A 21,854-nucleotide genomic window follows, 5' to 3' on the forward strand; every position below is an offset into this window, starting at 1 on the left:
CAAAATAAATTAACAGCCGAATCTAATTGGCCCTTAGAAGTAAATCGTATACTAATTAATATTAGAAACTAATGTAAAGTATATAAGGAGAAGTAAAGAAAAAAAAATTAAATAATAATTCATATATAAATAAATAAGAAAGAACAAAGAAGGAAAAAGCATGTAGACAAATAGCACAGTGACACACCCACAATCAATACAGAACTGAATTGCAAGTGACCGCCTAAGAAATCGCAAACATACAAGAGCTTAGCAACCGATACAGTAAACAACAACAATTAGTTTTCGAATCATAAAGAGATGTTTAGATTAAAAGTAAGTTTAAGTGCGACATAGGCAAATCGTGCACTTTACCCAAAGTTGTTTTCTTAGACTTTAAAGAATCCGATAATGAGATTAGGTGATAGACATCGTTTAGGATTCCTGCAAAGCCCTTTAAGCGGGTTAAAGAGCTTTATAATTATATATACATGGACTCAGCTTAATGAAAATAAAGTGCCCAGAGAAGCGGTTAGGGACATTAAAGCTTGTCTCATCAAGTAGTGTGGACGAATCGATAGTACCATTAATTGAATTAATTAAGACGGAGACACAAAGAGCAAATCTAGGTTTCTCAAGTGACGGTAAAGATAACAGAAGCAACCTATTTTCATACGGAGGTAAAGAGCCAAGCGGTTCTCAACCAAAATTCCTAATGGCAAACAGCAAGAATTGCTTTTGAACTGATTGAATTGAATCTACATAACAACCATAGGAAGAAGACCAAACAACCGAGGCATATTCAAGTATTGGTCTAACTAAGCACATGTACAGCCTTTTTGTAATGTAAGGATCCTTCAGTTTTTTAGATCACCTCTTAGTGAAATCACGCGCTAACCTGGGTGTGCTTAAAGAGAGATCAATGTGCAAATTAAAACGCAATCTTTGGTCGAATACAACCCCTTAATCGATGAGCGGATCAACGTTTTCCAACTTGTGTAAGCCAATGAAATACTCAGCATTGAATGACTTCCTCCTCGAGTAAAAAAGGTTCATGCATTTTTTTACATTTGATTTCATAAAATTTTCAACCAAATTGTCTAGGTCAATTTGAAATTGATACGATTGCAATTCCAAGGAAAAGGAAGAAAACAGTTCTGATTTGAGTTTGTAGTCATTAGTCAATTTTTTTTGGAATTTTAGAAGAAGAAATAAAAAAATATAGAAAAACTTTGAAGAGTTCCTTGTTTTATTTATGAAATTAATAAAATTGACTTCTACGTTTTACAAAATTATTAACACGTCAGCGAGTGCATTAATTCTTATCGTATTAAAATTGCAATTAACGGTTTTGAAAACTCATTGCGACGAATTAGAAATGTGACGAAATTAATCGTTGAACAATTAATGCATTTAAGGAATTTATAAGTAAAGAAGTTCTTAGAGGTTATTCCTGTTACAATTGTTTCGAGTTTTGTTCAAACATTTTTCCTGACCAAAATCCATGCCATAACCGACGTAACCCGTATAAATATAAAAGTCAAAGCCGGCGTGTTGCCAACTTCTTGATGAGGCTTAAAACAGCATCCAATTGGTTTTGTTTATGTTCAACTTTCTTCTTCCCGTCTTATCGTTACGAAAGCTCTTCTAAATCAAATTTAGCAGCCCTTACTACATCTGCTTTGATTATTTCACGTTTGCAGAGGCACCGTAGTTCCGAAACCCATGATGAGAGTTTAAAATCTCAACGAAGTAGCGATGATATTTATTTACCTATACATCTTGAACAGAGTTATTTAATTGGTTTTTTTTTATTAAAAAAAATTATAAAAATTTTTATTTAGTTAGGAACACGAATGTACATTAGACGAGTTTTTAAATGGATGAGTTAAATGTTATTGTTAATTAAATAAGTTATTTTGGCAATAACTTAATTCGTATTAATTTGTAGCTCATATTATTTAACATAAATATTAATTATATGTTTTGTTCTATAAATTATTATTCATGTTGTTTATTTTAATTATTAAAATGACTTGTAATTAATTTGCTTTGAATGATACCAGCTGGCGAGGTAAGTTTACTCATTACACTACACTTTCACTTACAACACATAAAAATTATAAAAATTCAGTAGGGAAAATTTTCTTATGGACGCCCCAATTTCGGCGAGCTACTCACCTTTCGTCAAGAGCCCTTTAAGTATGCCAGATTACCATCTTCAGTGCACATGAAGATCGGGATGGATTTAATCACCGAGGAGAGGTCACTAATGTATAGATTAAATCAAAGGGGTCCTAAGTAGCTGCCTTAAGGGATGGGAAATTCATTCGAGGTGAGGAAGTTAAACAGAACTCTGAAGGATCCGTTGTGAAGATAAGAGGTTATCCATTTCAATAACTACAAAGCGAACTCAGAGGCCCGGAGTTTAAAGATCAATAAGTTATAGTTTCATATAGTTAAGTTATAGGTAAACGGTTTACTAAAGTCACTATATACGACATCTGTGGGAAAGCCATCAGGGAAAGTCTTGAAAACACGGCAAGCAAAATCTAAGAGATTCGTGAAGAGAGAGATCTTCCTTCCCAAAACCCATGCTGGAATAAGGACATGTAAGATTTGACAGAGTCTAGTGGCTGCTAATCAACAAGCGTAAGCACAAACGCACGTAAACATTTTGGCATAGCATATATTCTACTTGCCTATATTAGTTTGATTAAAATTGTACGCGACTCATATTTAGAAAAATGGCGGCAACTGGATAACATTCATAACTTCTTTAACAAGTGTATGGACAAACACGCTACTGTAACAAACATACGCCCGTAATGTGTAATCTTAAACGTACGTGTTGAATAAAGCCAAAAACAGTATGTGTATGAAATCGAACATTTCGTTAGCAACTAAAACAAATAAAATTATGTGTATAAGTTCGAACATTTCATTAGCAACTTTAATTCCGAACATTATTGCAGCATTTTGCCTTTAGGGTTTTGCAAATATGGAGAGGGCCGGTTTTTGGCGAAGTTCGAGGTGATCGACCCGGACCACGGTAATGAATTTAGGTTTTTCTGATAGGTTTTAGCATTTTTCACGACAAATCAAAAATGGACCGTTTTATATGTGCTGGTTTGCTAAGATTATTTAATTTTAATACTTCAATTTCAAAAATATATGTTGAATAGAAAAACGCGCAATTAAGCATATTTTATATGTCATTATTATATACGCACTCTTCCTTAGAAATATGCTACTATTGCCTAACAATTCGCATAAAAATTTTATAGCGAACATTTATGCATCTTCACTGTAAGCTATCCTCTTACAACCTTACACTTCATTATCCTTCAGCCAATCAGAAATTGCTTATAATTGTTAACCTTCGTCGTGCGGCTTTACTGATTCAAAGCTAAAATGGCAGACCAAACAATTGTATTTATAGGAGATTATAATAAAAGACGTGTCCATTAACGTACACAAGAAGACATTATTAAAGAGAATTTCCCTATTTGTTTGTTAATTTCGTCTTTCACAATTCTCCAAAAATAAACAAATATTACCATATCGTCCACTGAAGGTTCAAAAAATACTATTCCATATAATTACGCATCAAAGGTAATCTCACGCACCCATTTCTTTCATTTATGCTGTTACAGGCTGTGTTGATTAGGCCATGTGTATAAAATTGATAATGTACATAAATGAGGAAATAGGTGAACTTTTGTTTCTTAATCGCCCACTATAGGTTAAGCTTTAAAACATCATATATACGGTAGTCGTAAACAAAGTTATTGGTATTCGACTACATACAAATAATATTTGCCTACAAATTGCTAAAAATGCTTTTCACGCCAAATGAAAGTTCAGTGTTAAAACAGTAGAGACCGCCGATATCTTATTTAATTTAATTATAAATGTCTGTCTATCTCCTTGACGTCTCTGTAGTTAGCGATTTGTAAGCTCGCAAAAATTCGATCTGAAAGCTATAGGTTAATTTTCTTAGATTAGCTTTGTTTGGGGAGATTATACTACTAGGCAATGCGGTAAATCTATTGTCAAAATGGTACTTGTTTGAAAACAAATACCGCTGTTAACCATTTTCTTTTATTCTCATCGATGAGGGGTATATATTTTGTCGAAATGTTTGCAACACCAGAAGAAAACTTCAGAGACATCATAAAAAATAGATATTCTCGATCACCATCAAATTCTGAATCGATTTAATCATGTCCATGTGTCCGTATGTGTACCGTTTCTTTTTATGCTTTCTCCTCGCAGCAAAAAGGAAGGTATCGGCCACAAATTTGACAGAAAAATTAGAAGTTCTTGCGCGTAAATTGGTGTTAAAAATGTACAAAATTGGTCGAAGGTTACGCCTACAGTACTACGTAACGAGAGTGATGGGGCCGAAAGATTTTTCCTTTGCCATTAACTGTTAAGTTTAAAGTTCAGTAAGGCAGTTAAAATTAGCAATAAATGGCTGGTCGGTCAAAAAACGTGTGTAATATTAAAATAGACAACACAAGATCATTTCTTTACATGACACTCTTCCATCGGTTTATATGGCAAAACTTGCTCGCGATGTATTGGAAGCAATCAACGAATAAGTGCTAGGCCATGCAACTTACTCATCAAACTCAATTCCTTCCAATTGTCATTCGTTCACATTAATGGGAGATGCGTTTACTCCGCAATGCTTACTTCTAACGAAAATGGGTCGATATTGGGTTTTTCCTCAAAAGAACAATAGTTTCGCTGCCGTAGGGTGGTTGGTAGGAAAAGTGTATATTTAGTAATGAGCAGTAATTCGAATAAAGTATTGTTCATAATTTTCTTATAACAAACGTGCATTACGACAGCGGGATAGTCGAATGGTGGAGAGTCGCCACTTCTAAGTCGGTGCTCGCGAGTTTATGCTGTAAGAGCATGTTTGGTCGTAGCTTCACTATATGCTAGGCTCCGACCACTTTCTAACTCTTTCCTTTTTCCCACTTCTGGCGCGAAATAACCGTGTTACATGTACATCGAATTTCTCTCGAGTGTACATAAATAATATTTGCGAAAGGTAGAGTCAGTCGCAAAAACACATTTGAGTCGAAAAGAAAACCTAAGTTAAGAATGCTGTCAAACTAAGTAAACTGTAAATAATATTACCCCTAAAGGAATTGATTGTAAATAAAATCACAATCTAGTAATACAAACCGTATAAAAAAAAGACAATTTCTTAACAATACAAACATTCTAGCTTTTCATGGACATACCTGATAACTATAAATTTAATCAGCCTCGGAAATTGGAAAAATCTGATTCAACCAATAACGCACAAAAGCGTATCGACAGATTTCACATATATATCTGAACTTATTAGGTTCCTCATTGTTGCCATAAATAGCTAATCAATAATCGATTTTTGTACATGTTTACCTTATGAAGGCGAATGTGGTCTTTTTCGTTTGTTGTGTAGATTGAGTTTTTGGTTACACGTGTCTTTCGATTTATTAAAAATTATAAATGTTTATTAAATTTCAAAATATATCTTTTACTATGTAATTATCGTTGATTCAAATGCGGACAACGGGACGCAGACAAATACATGAGCAGCGTTTATATATATTTAAATCTTTCTACAGAAACAAGTAAGCGATTACAGGCAGTGAACTTATAATACACTACGTATACGTGATAAAAAGTTGAAAAAAGAAGTATTGATATGATTATAATATGTGGCGATTTTTGATAAATAATAAACTGAGTTTTTATAGTTACTTAAAGAGTTAATGCAGTTTTATGTTTTAATATTAAATTCAGCTAAACAATTTCTTATTTGAAACTTAAAGCTTAGCTATTATTTCTAAATTGTGATTTATATTGACACACGCTAGCCGACAAGTGCTGGAGTTCTTTGGCGAATTTTTCTATACATTTGTAGTAAATGTGATAACTTATATAATTGGCGATAAAGAGTATCGTTTTCATAAAAAATTAATAGATGCTTTGAGGCGTACGGGGCCTCCAAACTGGAATTACAAAAAACTGGACATTTCGTGAAGCAAATAAGTCGCGATATATTTATAAATTTAAAAATATCATACATACATGATGTATATAATTAAAGGGCATTCAAAAGAATCATATTTTCAATATGATTAACTGTATACGCTTACGTGCTTTACGAGCAGAAGTTTATTCAACCTTCCATGGGGAAGTAAGAAAAATAAACAAGAGAGTGGAAGAGAAGAGAAGGCGTCACAGTTTTGCACTTACATTCTGCTCTAAACAATTTTATGTGCAAATATAAAAATTTTCTTAATGGCTTGCTTCTTTATTTTTTGAACTATGTTCACGTAAACTTACTTGTGTCAAAACAATTGTTAGTTAAGGTGTATTAGTACTTAAGTACATACGTGTTAACGTATATGAATAAGTGCTCATGGGCGTGTGCGTGTGTTAGTGTGTATGTACTCAGTGCATGTAGCTTTTAACACAGTCAGCGTGATGGTCAAAATACCTGTAGATAATGTAACAAAACCAAGCGTACAGTAAGGAAGAAATTTTAATCGGCATAAACCGAATCTCGTGCTACCCACGGCTCATGCTTATAATTTTGAATCATTTCTGCCCAGTGATAGTTTCATTACCTTCTAGATACTCACAACAAGTTTATAACGATAGTTATTTGACCTCACTTTCACCCATGCATTTTTGTTATCACAAGTTGAAGGTGTCATGATGAATTTACATAATATCACTGATGGCAATTCCTGCCTTACAGAAGCACTTTCTCTTTGATAAGCATAAATGGATTTTGTTTTTCCACAAAGTTTGATGTATTCAAGGCTAAAAAAAGCCATTTCCTGTACACTTCACCGAAATTTACATATTATGTGAACTAAAATCCAAATATTCTAGTATAGTGGAATAGCCGTAGAATTATCTACTACCAGCATTAGTTGCATCGTCTATCCGTTCTCCCAGTATGTACTTTCCTAAATGTGGCTATAGAGCGTATTCGATATTAATATTGGTAAAGTGAAAAAATGGTAACGTTGTTCTAACAAAGAATCCATGATTGGCAATTTTAGCGATGTGTTTATATGTTTACTTGTACAAGAGCCTCAATTCTTTTCTAAATTTTAATATTTGGTTTCTGTCCTATTTACTGTTAAGTTATTGGGGAAGCTAGTTACTTGTTTTATGGGAAATTGCAGACAGACTTTACTTAAAATTGTTGACTGTTACCAATAGCTGAAGCTCCAGGTAGCAGAAATCTTTGCAAACACAATTCTGCAGTTATTCCCAAGCATAAACACGTAACACGTCTACGCACAATAATATACTTAACATAACTTGCTCTAAAAAAAGTCGTGAAATTTATCGCACAAGGTATAACAAATAATAGACTTTTAATTTGTAGATTTTTGTTTAGCATCTGGAGAACGACGGGATCAGTTTTGAGGAGTTTTAGCCAAGAATTAAAAAAGATCGACTTTAAGATGACATTTGAGATTTTAGATAAATTTATAATATCGTGAAAGTGATTTCTTCGCAGAGAGATAGGCAACATAGGAATGATATCCTAGCACTGTTAAATCAATTTTAGTAGCCATTCCGATTGCAAAAAGTGAAAAGTTTATAGTATCCCTTTTAAGTCCATGAAGAACCCAATGCACTACTCTTAGTGGATACATTAACCAATTTTCATACCACTTACACTTCAGAAAATTAAATTTTAAGCTACTAGCTCCCCGTTTGCATCAATATTCATGTATAAAAGACTTCATAGTTGGCGCTATAAAATAAAATCAATAATTTTCCCCGCATTTGGCCTATAGAAGATGCATGTTTAGACGCGTATCGCATTCTCGCAATAAAATTTATTTAAATAATTAAAATGAAAAGATTTGTTGAAATCAAGTTGAAATATTATACAATAAAAATCATTATTATTATTATTATTATTATTATTTTATTTCTGTTATCCATACCTATAAAGCTCTTTCTTTCCTTTCATCTATTTGCAGTTATTGTATATTCATGATCGTCAGCATTCATGTACTCACTAATGAAATTGCATCTGCTTGTGTGATATGTTTCGGATTGGACGCCCGAGGTAAGCTTAAAATGAAAATTTGCTTTTCTATTTTAGTTTTTTTATCACCATCGCAGCGAATACGTTTCGTTTTCAAAACGCTTGTAACGGGTTGCATTACAATACAAAACCCCATATGCGCTAGGTATCGTAAATGCGCTTACGCAGGCTATCACAGCTTGAAAGAAGAAAAAAATTACATTTTGCTTGAAGGAATTACATTCTAGTTGCACCAAGAAAATGCTTTAATCAGTTTTCATTAAATATTTTTATTTTATTGTACAACGTCTATAGTTTATAAATAAATATTACATACACATTAGGGGTGTAGTTAAGTTTTGAAACATTTTTCAAAATATAATACCACATCTGGCCTACTTTATTACCCTTACGCGCTATTCTGCAGTACCTGGAACTTTAACGAAGGCAAAACGAGTCATTTTCGTTAAATAGTGAATATGTGTCAACGAAATTTCCACTCTAAGAAACGTACGATGAGTATATTTTTTAGGTAAAAACGTGTCAGTACTGGCTCAAGAGTTTAAGTTCCGAGAACTTAAACGGCAATTTTTCGCATGTGAACAGTCGGTTAAGGACAAAAACGAAAGATTTTTACGTTGTATTGTATTGTATTGTGTGGGTCAGTCTAACATCGAAAACGATCTTAATTATGAAAGCAACAGAATCAGTGACAAATGATAGAATTGAGCCGAGCAGTAAAAAACACGTTCGGAATATTCAACAAGTGGAAAAACATACATTCGTAAATCTAAATCGAGTGAATCTTCTATGAAAAAATTGAAGAGAATAAAATGCGGGTGTTCTTTAATCTTGAACGATTTACGTGGTCTATTTTTTCAATTTTGTATAGTTGGTGGGTAGGATAAACTATAGAATGTAACAATTTCTATACCCTAACCGAGTTCTAGTACAGGGTGTATTAAGTTTGAAAGCGTATGTACAACAACCAGAAGGATTTGAAATAGACTGACTTTCAATTCAAAATCATTCTATAAACTTAAGCTTGTCTGTCTGTCCAACAGCCTATCCGTCTGATATTTGTCTATGTAATATTTGATTCAACTGAATATCTTAATTTTTCCGACCAGAAGAATATTTAGACGAATATATTTCGATCATTTCATTACACTTAATGATATGGTAAAATAATTTCATAGAATGGAAACGGAGGTCAAAAAAAAAGTTGTGGAAGGAGGGGATAACGAAAGTGTCATAAGAGTAACCGACTGTCTTACGTTCGCAACGTTATTATGTCTGTTATAAATTTGAGGTAAAACAGGGTCATTTAAAACATAACACGAAATTCAGAAAAAAAGAATTCATTATAGGTGCGCATTTACAACGTCTTCTAGTTACGATGCCGAGCAAGCAAGTGCGGGTGAATAAACAATATACTTCCTACACTTCGTATATTTACATTAAACAACGAGATAGAAAGAATTATTAACAAATTTAGATTTACGCATACCATTAGTCTAAAAATGGTGACCTTCGTCATATATCAAATATATAATTAATATAATCACTGAAGTGACGATAGCCCACAAACATAACCCACATTTTTATGGTTCATGTTTTCACTAAAAATGTCTTTGCTACGTTACAGTTTATTGCAAAATAAACAGCAAACATATAAAATAAGTATTGTAGCCTCTAATTATGAACACAAAAACAAAAATGCTTAGTTTTTGCGAGTAAATCTCATGCAAAATTGCAGTACAAATACTAAAAAAATGCGATGTCCATATTGTGTTGTAACCATTTTTAGAGACATTACCTGACTACAGGTTTTTGATATGTCGTGAAAAATGCTAAAACCTATCAGAAAAACCTAAATTCATTACCCTGGTCCGGGTCGATCACCAAATTTCGCCATAAACCGGCCCTCTCCATATTTAGAACAGCCTAAAGGCAAAATGTTGCAATAATGTTCTGAATTAAGAGAGAGAGAGAGAGAGGGAAAGGGAGAGGGAGATTAATATGAAAATATTCATTGGAGAATATTTATTTCATAATTAATTATTGTTATACTCTTCTGAGATGGCTGCAAGGCTTTCCACGTCCGTTGTTGTTTCAATGCAAGATTAGTGGCAACAAATTTCATACATCCACTCCATTCATTTACTGCGTCGTACATGACACGAAGCCACAAATTTTACATGAATTTGTGTTAAGTTCCTCTTCTTAAACCCATTGCCGAGTCATGGATCGCGTATTATTTATTTACAAAAATGTCTATCAAAAACGTAACATCAGCTGCATTTAAAACTTAAAAATCGCATACAAAGTTATATAAATTTGTACAATTTTAAGATGAAGAATAAATTTTATAATAAATAAACGAAAAGAAAAAAGGGGGAAAAGAGAAGAGACGACAAGCCTCGAAATTGTAGGTAAATCCGGTTTGAAGCTAAGATCTGTATCACTGAGAAGTTGCGATAACTGCGCATTTAACTTAATACAAAGCCCGCTTAATACAAAAAAGAACACTTATTATTATATCCTACACCACTTGTGGTAGAACGTACATTAATTTTCTACGGATGTATCCAACAGTTAGAAGTATGCAACCTATCTACATTTTCTTATACCGACTGATTCAAATTTTCTGAACCGCATCAAGCTTGCGTCTCTGTCTCGCCCGTTGTTCGTAGTCTGGTTATGTATTATTATTGTGTTTAATTTAGGGTTTGGAATTTTTGCTATCTTTTGACGAAATTTGGTACACTGACATTTTTGCACCTAATGCGAACCATTTTGAAACCAGATTAGATTTGATCTTGTTCCGGCGGCAAGTCCATTTATTTTTAAAAATTGCCTGCATAAAAACCGTTTGCAATCATTAAAATATCTCGGCAAAAATCGCGGAATGCTAATGTTTTAGCGTGCCAAACTGACGTAAAAAATTTTGGTTATGGTCGGGCGATTGGTCGATTCTCGTCTTATATAAAAATTCCTAAGAAAAGTAAAACCTTTTATTGCGCAAGTAGATTTCGAGATGAAAATTGGTTTGTAATAATAATTTGATATAAAAATTAATTGTATTAATTTTAACTACCTAAATCTATTTTTATACCCATCACCGAAAGATGAGGGGCACATTCACTTTATCAAACATTCGTTTTATTCAAAACGAAGCATTGGAGACCCCATAAGGTGTATATATTCTTGATCAGGATAAAATCCTAAATTGATTTGAGTCTCTCCGTCTCTATAATCTTTGTTGCAAACCTTCCCCTGGCCGCAAAAATAAAGCTATCGACTTTAAATTTAGCAGAAGCATTGGAAGTTCTTGCACGTAAATTGGGATTGAAAATATACCAAATTGTGAACTTTTACCCCAAAGTTTTAACGTGGGTAGTACTGTAGCACCTGTACAAAATCGGAAAAAACTGACTACGCCTACTCAATATTATAGTGTATCAAAATTTAATTTGTTTTCGAATACCTTTATAACGTTTCAGAAAACCCATAAAGTATAGAAATTTTTGGCCACTTTTAAATTTGGAATGCACCTAAGCATGTTCTCATGTCTGCATGCCCAAATCCGTAATCTCTGTGATAAACATTTTCCGGTTAGCGAAAATGAAGACGTTGCCTACAACTTAAAATTTTCCAAGGACTCGCCTAAAACGCGCACACACCTACGCGACAAAAACTTTTATTTTGAAAATAAAAAAATCATCCGCGCCCATTCCGTATTATAGGGTATGAAAACGTAATTTTTTTAACCTTTTTTGTCTTTTTAGGAGAACGGTGATGGGTATGAAAGATTCAGTCTTGACCGAATATAATATTCTCACTTGCTTGGAATTGATCCCATTTAAAAGTTTCCATGAAAAGCATGCATATGAGAGCCAAAGGGAAAAACATTAACTTTATTAAGTTTGGAGTTTGGACCACATCGATATACGTTTTGCGCCCCTTGTACATAAAGGCTTTTTAGGTGAAGTGACGTAAAATATTTAATGTCCAGCCTTCCTGACAATAATAGTTTTATTTAGTTTTATAATTATTATTATTTACGCGGTTTTTGAATGCATACAATTAGCAATCAGAGAACAATGTAAATTGATTTATTTTGGTTATAGTCGTTTTGTAACTCGAAAAGAGTAACTGGAATCGGGATGGTCTTAAGAAGAGAATTAATCGAAAAAGATGATAAATTGATTGGTCCGTTGTTTGCCGTTACAGTTTGAATGAAAACCATTTCAACTTTTTTCCGGTTTTAAAGACTGTATCCTGATCTTAGCAGATCTGTTTTGAGCAGCGAAAATATGGAGCCAAAGTGTAGCTAGGAATCAACGACTTATAAATCTAAAAGCTATTTACAGCCGAAGATGGCAATGAGCGATATCATATATGAGTAAGCTATTCTGCTCTTTGCAAAATCCGAAAAAATTTGAACTGTTTAGCTTTATTAAAAGTATACACATTTTCTTTATATCTTGCTCGGGAGCATGTGCCAGATCAAGATGCAAATAAAAATCTTGGGAAAAACTTTTGATGGTACATATTGAGAAAACCTTTGTAAATATTTTTTGTGAATATTTTCCTAAATGACCGTTTCATAAGTCCATAGCTAATTAAAAAGCGCGGAAAATTTCTATGCAGCTAATGATTATTCACGCTTCAAATCAAAATACTGAGACATTTCTAATACAATGCAATGGAGTTTTAGTATATATATTAAAGAGTCGCGCCCAACTAACGTATATTCAAAAGGTACGCCAAGGCCTGCGCGGCTTGACTCATTCTATGTTTATTATTTTCAATTGCTTTGAGTTTTAAAGAATAAGAGCTTTTTTACTTTTTACTTAAATGTACTTATACGAACTTATGTTTACAGATACAAGTGCTGATATACGGCACGATACAGTGAAATTGTTTGAGTAGAAAACCATAATTAACATATTATAATTATAAAAATATCGAGTAAAAAGTTTAAACTTAAATGTTAAAATTTAAAAGATTTTGAAATATTTCAGTATATCCCATGATCGTAAGTTGAATGTAGAAAAAATTTACAAGTTTATACACTCTACGGCGCAGAATTAGAAAGAAGAACACAGATGGCTAGATAATCGTACACAAAATATCGGAAAATTATAGCTAACCGAGAAATTAGCTTATCGGTACTCAGTAAACTCAGTAGAATGAACGGGCTGGCAGCAGCAGTGGTTTTACCGTAGAAATCTAAAAGTATCGTGAGCAGATCACATGTCCATTGCCGTAAGTCCTGAGAAGAATATAATTTGAGCGTGAGGTAATAAAGTGTATTCAAAAATGAGAACTGGGTATTTTAGACTCATAATACATGGAGAAAAATATGGGCCCCTATACCTAATAGTGGGAGGGGCAGAAACTTAAGTTTAGTTTAATTTCATTTCCAATAAACACAATAGCCCATTAGTAATGCGATTTTACCTTGAACTTGGATCTTCGAGTTGTTGCTGCTCGCGTTCGAGTAAATTGCTGCTTAAGTTATTTGTGTTATATGTGCCAATTTATTCAAGAACATATCTATTTATTTATTTATTTATTTATTCTACAAGAAACTCAACTTGAACAAATTGACAGTCGAGTTCAATTGACTGTTAAAGTAAAGCTTAAATTAATTAATATTAAAACTTAGTATAAGTATAATAAAACAAATAAGAAAGAAAAAAAAGAAAAAAAAAGAGATAAAGCATGTACACAACTAGCATAGAGCCACACCTACAACATGCATAAGCTTGGCAACCGATAATAGTTAACAAGAATTAGTTTTCGACTCATCGAGATTTTTTAAAGTTAAGAGCTAATTTAAGTACGACATAGGTAAATTACGCGTATTAAGCAATGTTGCTTTAATGGACTTTAAAGACTCGGATAATGAAAAGAAGTGATAGACTTCATTTAGGTTCTTGCAAACAACTCTGAGCGGGTTAAACAGCTCGGAGAAATGGTTGGGGACATTAAAGTTTGTTTCACCAAGTAATGCAGGAAAGTCAATAGCACTATTTATTACTTTGATTACGAAGGAAACGACAAGAAAAAATGTACGTTTCTCGAGAGAGAGCAACCTATTTTCATAGGGGGGAAGAGAGGCAATCGGAACCCAACCCAAATTGCTAAGGGCAAACAGCAAGAACTGCTTTTGCACAGATTCAATTGAATCTACGTAGCACCTATACGAAGGAAGCCATACAACAGAGGTATACTCGAGTGTAGGTCTAACCAAACACATGTATAGCCATTTCGTAATGTAAGGAACATCAAGCCCTTTGGACCACCTCTTTATAAAATCAAGCGTGGACTTAGCTTTGCTTAACGAGAACTCAATATGCAAGTTAAAACGTAATCTATGGTCAAATAGAACGCCTAAACCTGTGAACGTATCGACGTCCTCCAACTTATGCGAATCAATGATATACTGAGTAATGAATGACTTTGTTCTTGAGAAAGAAAGCTTCTTACATTTATTTAGATTTAGTTTCAGGAGATTCAAAGAGCACCATGCAACCAAATTATTGAAGTCACTTTGAAGCTGATGTGATTGCGATTCTAGAGAGAAGAAAACAATTCACATCATCAGCATGCATTAAGATCTGACTGGAATTAATCACGGATGGGAGATCATTAATGTATAAACTAAAAAAAATAGGACCTAACTGGCTGCTTTGAGGAATGCCAGACGTGACGGGGAATTCATCCGAGGGGGTGAAGTTAAACAAAACCCTGAAGGATCTATTGTTTTAACCAAGTTTCGGTGAAGGCCAAACAGGGGAACTCCGTGCCCACTGAGTTTAGGAAGGTAGAACGAATTTTTGAATTTAGGCCTCTAATATTTTGATAAATGAGAGATAGTGAGCCTGAAGAAACATTTAGTTTTTTGAAGGCGACAGGACTACTGGTTTAGTATTGCGGGGTCGATCACGAGGGATAATTTAGGATTATTAAGGATCCAACTGGCCACAGTGGTTTATCTAACAAGAATTTTAAAAGAAGCGATTGGTCTAGATTGAGAAGGAGCAAATTTAAAAATATACTAACGCGCTTTAGATTGACTAATGGGACTTTCGCCGCCAGATAACTTTTTACGTTATCCACAGATGTATCAGGTGCTAGTTTTGACACAAATATTGCTTTTCTGGGAGAAACTGCCGTCAAGCAAATGTCTTTACTACTGGGAGCAGTAGGGTTCACGCTTAGGGAGTTTTGAGTTGGGTAGAATACAGATGGGGTTACCAAAGGAGCAGCTTTTGCGACATGCCCAGTATGGCGCCCAGCGTTGACTCTCGAACAGGCAGAAGGTGGGGATAATTTATATTGCTCTTTATTAGTTTTAGGCAATGACGCTTCAGTTAAGTGAGTGACGCTGCTAGGAGGCGATGCTCTTGCCACTTCAGCATAGCTTAAACCAGAAGGACTTACCGGCTTATTTATAACTTTTTTGTTACAGACCGACTCAGCCATATCAGAAACGCTGACGTTCTTTGAGGACATTATGGAAGCGCTAACTTTCACCAACGAATCGGACTTAGGAGGAATTAGAGGTAACGTAGCACACGCTACACTACGAGTTGTGATTTTACTAGCTTGGGAAGAAGAGCTCAATAAAACGACACTCATCAAACCTAGTCTTAATGATCTGAAACTTTTACCACAAGTAGCCGCGATTTTTACGTTGACACTGTAACAAGAGAGCAAAAGGAAAACAAAACTACAAACACCAAAAAAACAAAACAAAAAAAGAGAGACTTATATGAGAGTTCAATTTTTGTTTGCAAACATCCAATGAATCAAAGCGTCAAAAAAAATATTTCATTTGCTTTGAATTCACTCACTTTGTTCTCACAGTATATTATAAATTTACACACAATAAGACAAAATGGCCGCGAAATTCAAAAAGAAATTAAAATATTAATTGCCGAAAAAAAATACAGACGACTATACCGCGCGCTTAGAGTGGCAAAACTCTATATATGTTCTCATACCATACCAAAACCAAAAATAAATTGAAAAGCTCTAGTATTCGTACAGAACCCGAAAGTCGTTCATCGTAGCAATTTCATTTGCTTAAGTTTCCCTTGTACGTTAAAGTATTTCAACGTCCTGAAGCGAAATTTCGGCATCATTTAATTTTATAACACCGCATGTTCTCCTTCTCAAAAGCTTTAAGCGAATTTTATTTCTTATATTGTGCCAATAGACTATCTATAAAAATTTTCAATTTTATGTTGAAATCAGCTGACATCAAAGGTTACATATGAAAACCACAATAAATGCAATAGCAGGGTCCCTCAAAGTCTCTTTATCCAGTTTTATGTAAAGTTTATATTATCACACGTCACATTCTTTACGAGTTCCTAGGATATTATTAATATTCTGCAAAGGTTAATAGTATAATGGACTTCAATTTAGTCCTCAACTTTTAGAAAACTCTACTTACTTTTTGGATAGAACCTTTTAACATAATAAATTTTACTAAATGCTTATGAAAACATACGAAAATAGTAACGAATAATACGAGTCGTAAAACTTCCATCATATGATAAGCCTATAGTGATCAAGTCGCGCCAACTATTTAATTTGTCCTTAGTTGATTTTCTATGGACTCGGTTAAGTTACTTCTGAAATCTTATGATTATGAAATTTTATCACTAAGAATTGTTGTACACAAAAAAATGTGTATTTCATTTAATTTTTTAACACCGTAGAGTAAGTTAGTAAGCTAAGTTCATAACTTTTAAAATTATTCGTTTCACAAAAACCTTACCGTGTATTGATTTTTTAGGATCCTTAATGCAATCATTAAAAGTTGCAACAATATTGTAGCTTCTAAAATTCGCATTTGGAGAGAGATATTTGCACATACACCTAATAGCACATATATATGTGCACGCATATAACTTTATACATTGGTATATATAAACTAATCAACAAATGAAAACAGAAAATTTTTATGTTGTCGCAGTGTTGCCTGTGGATATCTTTTATAAATGAATATCATTTTTGTATGTAATCGTAGAAAAATATGTACACATTTTCATACTCCCCTTAGTAAGTGGAAGATTTCAATTCAACCAAGGAAAAAAAAAGAAATCCTGCTATATACAAGATTTTGAGTGCATAAAATTCTTTACAGCATACAGATTTCATATGTTCAGGAAAAACACTTGCATAAATTTGTTAGACATATAAAACTACTTGTAGTTGCATATATGGCACCCCTACATACAAATACCATATCGTATATATAATACGTTTAAGAAAGAAAATGAACAACGCCGAACCTAGTTGCAATAGGTTTGGCAAGGTAAACCTACACTTCTAAAAATTTTAATTAAGACGTTTTATATATATATATATATATTTATATATATAGTTCTTTTATTAAAATTGCGTATGGTTTCGAAACCCACAAACGTTGTACACTCTATGAAATTATTGTACAATTATTAGATGGAATTCAAGACCATACGTAATGGTTAACCATACTGCTGTCCTTCCACTTATTTACGTCGCAGAAGTAGTTCACAAAATAACGAAATTAATTGAAGGAGTAGTTAGATAAAATTAAAGTGTCATATGCGTTAATACGTTTTTATTATATCCCGGTCCCTATTCTTCGAAAAATAGAAGTCAAGACGGTCCGCGTACTGGCTTGAATGGAATGGATTCTCAGGGGTGACAATTTTATCGGAATGCAGGTTAAGCAGGCTATAAGCAGACTTCAAAAATAATTTACAATAGTTTTCGCGAAACCGTTCAGGGGTTACTATTACGACTAAGCTCAGAATATCTCATCCTGGATATAAAACTGTATACTGCTACTAAAAAAGCCTGGCATTTGCGATGGTATAGAATATGTTAAATTTTTTTTCTTTTTTCTTTCTTTTCTTGTGCATTTTCTTTTTAATTCTTAATTTGGGTGCTTTTTTTTCTTTGGTTTTTTGGTTTTGTTTCTTTTCTATGTGTTGTGTTACTTTTTCAAAAATAATTTCTTTAACTTGTCAAGTAGTTCTTATGCAACACACACTCACTAACATATGAAACAAATGAAAAACGTAAGCAAATTTTGTGCTTGTACCCAAAAGGAACAATACACTGGAAACTTGTAAACATTAAATGGAATTTACTCTTTACACTCTACAACACACTCTCATGCGCAACTGAATGCATGCGTCTTCTTTTATATTAGCAGACACATACTGTATACTGAAGTGAAGATAGCCCACCAAGAAAACTTACATTTGTATGGTTCGTGCCTTCACTGAAAATATCTTTGCTAAGCTAAAATTTATTGCGAAATAAACAACAATAAAGTAAAATAAGTATTAAAATTAAATAATCTTAGCAAACGCGCACATACAAAACACATTGAGCCACTAACTACGAGCACAAAACCAAAAACGCTAAGCTATTGCTAGTAAATCTCATGCAAAAGTACGTTACAAATACTGAAAGAATGCAATGTTAAAATCGTGTTGTAACCATTTTTAGAGACATTACCCGACTACAGATTTTTATCTGTAGAAAGTTTTGAATAAAATTGCACGGGACTCATACTTAGAAAAGCAATAATATGCATTTAATTTCTTAAGCAAGTGGATGGTCAAACGCGCTGGCACGCTCGCGTACAGCTTTTTTTTAACACATTCTTCTGTTGCAAACATATGCCCGTAATCTTAAACATACCTGTTGAATAAAGACAAAACCATCATGTGCATAAAATCGAACACTTCATTAGCAATTAAAAACAAAATATAATGTACATAAGATCGAACATTTCATTAGCAACGTCCATTAGCTACATTTCGCATTTATCTTCTTTTTTATCTGCAGAGGGAAGATTTTTGACGAGTTTGGTGGTGATGGACCGAGACCAGGGTAATGAAATTAGGTTTATCTGATAGGTTTTAGTGTCCCTTAAGACATATTAAAAATCTGCACATGGCGAAATTTGTTGATATTTTTTGTACACACTTTGCGCGCTGTAACTTTTCGCTAATAATACGTGTTATACGGTAAATTTATTTGTTTATTCATTTATTTATTTTAATTCTACTTATACATGAAATTCTACTAAACAAATAACAGTCGAGTTCAATTGGCACTTAAAGCAAAACTTATATTAAATTGATAATAAAACTTAGTATAAATACAATAAAACAAATAAGAAGGAAAAAAAAAAAAGCATTTGCACAACCAACATAGAACCACACTTACAACCGGTACAGGACCAAATTGCAAATGAATCCCTAAGCCATCACAAACATGCATAACCCTGGCAACCGATAATACTTAACAACAATTCATTTTCGAATCGTAACGACTTTTACGGATAAAAGCTAGTTTACGTACGACATAGGTAAATCGCGCGTATTAAGCAATGTTGCTTTAATGGACTTTAAAGAGTCCGATAACGAGAATAAGTGATAGACGTCATTTAGGTTCCTGCAAACTACTCTGAGCGGATTAAGCAGCTCATAATTATATTTACAACGACTAAGCTTAACGACGATAACGTGCCTAGAGAAGCGGTTAGGGACATTAAAGCTTATTTCACCAAGTAATAAATACGAGTCAATAGCACCATTTATTACTTTGATTACAAAGCAAGCGCCAAGAATAAACCTACGTTTCTCAAGAAGTAGTAAAAAAAAACATTTTTATAATTTCTTAAAATATATTTCTACAATTTCTTATTTTATTTATGCTTGTATTTCTATCTTTAATTACTATTTCTACTCATTTTGTAGTGTTCAATTATCAATTGCTTTAGCAGAGGCGCGAACCTGAATTTGAAGATAGCCCACATTTTTGTTTTTGCTAAAACGGCTAGGTACAGTGGGCTAACTTCACATCAGTTATTATATATACATTTTTGCATACACGTAGGTGCAATACTTGCGTACACGGAAGTAGACACATGTGAGAGCTGATGCGATAAGCAAAACGAGTAAGAAAATGAATATATGTAAGGATGTTAATCTTATCAAAAAGATGGTTTCTTTTTTTTTTTTGATTAAGTTTAAATTAAAAATATATATACATATACATAAATATATACACATTCTAGTGAAGTTTGACACTTTAACGATTTAACTGAAGACTTTACGAGACAGTAATTTATTTACAGTTAACACACATTTTTTATGTTTGCAATAGTTTCGTTTTGTGGTGAATTTATTGAAAAAACTACAAACATTTTTTTAATTCTCGGGGAGTATAATTTTTATGACTTCTTCGTATATCAACATAAAAAGATAATTAAGACATAGTTAGAGAAGAGCAAGTTGCTATTCTGCATTCTAATGATTAAAAACGAATTACGTTGTTTCGTAAGAATGTTGCTAATGACGTGTTCATGCCGTGGTTTAAGTCACAAACGGAAGACGTATGCCACATAAGCGCTAGGTTATCAGTAGTATATATATGGGCGAACATCGACGTGAATTTTAGCCCGCAACAAAACGGGCTTTTTTTTTTTTTTCTTTTTTTGGTCATCAAAATTTTTCGGCTTTTCCGTATAGTAGTATATATATGGGGGAACGATGTCCGCACATTTCCCCGCTCCCACCATATAACCACACTCCAAACGACACACATGCACCCATGGTCACATAGAACCGCACATACACACACACACACAACACCATCCCTCACGTCTACTACACATTCCACATGACACTCCACTTACCCTCACGACGCCGATTCCAACGCCAACGATCACATCTCATCATGTACCGCCCCCTCCAATTACACTCCCTCATATCACGCTAACAAACATTTATTTCCCATAAATCTTACCTCCATTACACACATCCTCCTAAACAAACGAAAAACCATTCCTCCACGGACATGAATTATTTATGATTCCCTTTACAAAAGTACATGAAAAGAGAAGCACGATCGTGCATGCACATGTCTACACAGATTCACACAAACACATCTCTTCATTACACGCATCTTAATGACCAAACCAAAAAACCATTCCTTCAAATCAATCTTCCTCCCTCCCAATCAATCTTCATGGCGAATAATCAAATGGACCAATTCCTTCAAAGCGAGACTCCGAATTACGACCTCAGATATCAAACTGAAACACTTTCTGATCCAATTGAAAGCTATGATCATTATTTCAATGATAGCTTCAATGAGCAACTGTTAAATATTAATATACCTACAGTTACGGACTACAACAGACTTTTAGACGATAGTTTCAATAATGAAATTTCTAAGATTAATTTGGATAGTTTACTACAATAAAGCATTAAACAAATAAATAATAATTAAACTTATGTTTTATTTTTATTCTTCTGATAACTACAGCCAATGTGACCAGAAATCTATAAAAATAAATTATAAACTGAATTTTAGTTAGTAGCTTCAAACTCGTGATTGGAAAAAGAACTACAACATCAATACAACAAAAACCGTGGTAAGAAACAAGAAACAAAAGAAATATTTTTCATATAATTGTTCTAAAAATTTCATAATTTTTTTAAATGTTTTTAATAGACCTTTCTACAGACTCTTAATGACGCCTGGAAAACATCAGGACAAGGATACACAAAGATAGATGAGTTATCAATTGATGCATCCTATAAAATAGTCGGATATAAGGCAAAAGCAACACAATATGGAGAAAAGATTGCCCTTTATTTGGAATCATCAGAGGGAAAGTTACTCTGGATATTTTTTCCGAAGCGTCTTAGTCAAGTATTCCAATATCCAACATATTATCTTTCGGGGAAGAGACAAATCTATAGCTAAT

This window comes from Glossina fuscipes, unplaced genomic scaffold (genome assembly GCF_014805625.2).
Source record: "Glossina fuscipes isolate IAEA_lab_2018 unplaced genomic scaffold, Yale_Gfus_2 60, whole genome shotgun sequence".
In the NCBI taxonomy this organism is placed as follows: Eukaryota; Metazoa; Arthropoda; class Insecta; order Diptera; family Glossinidae; genus Glossina; species Glossina fuscipes.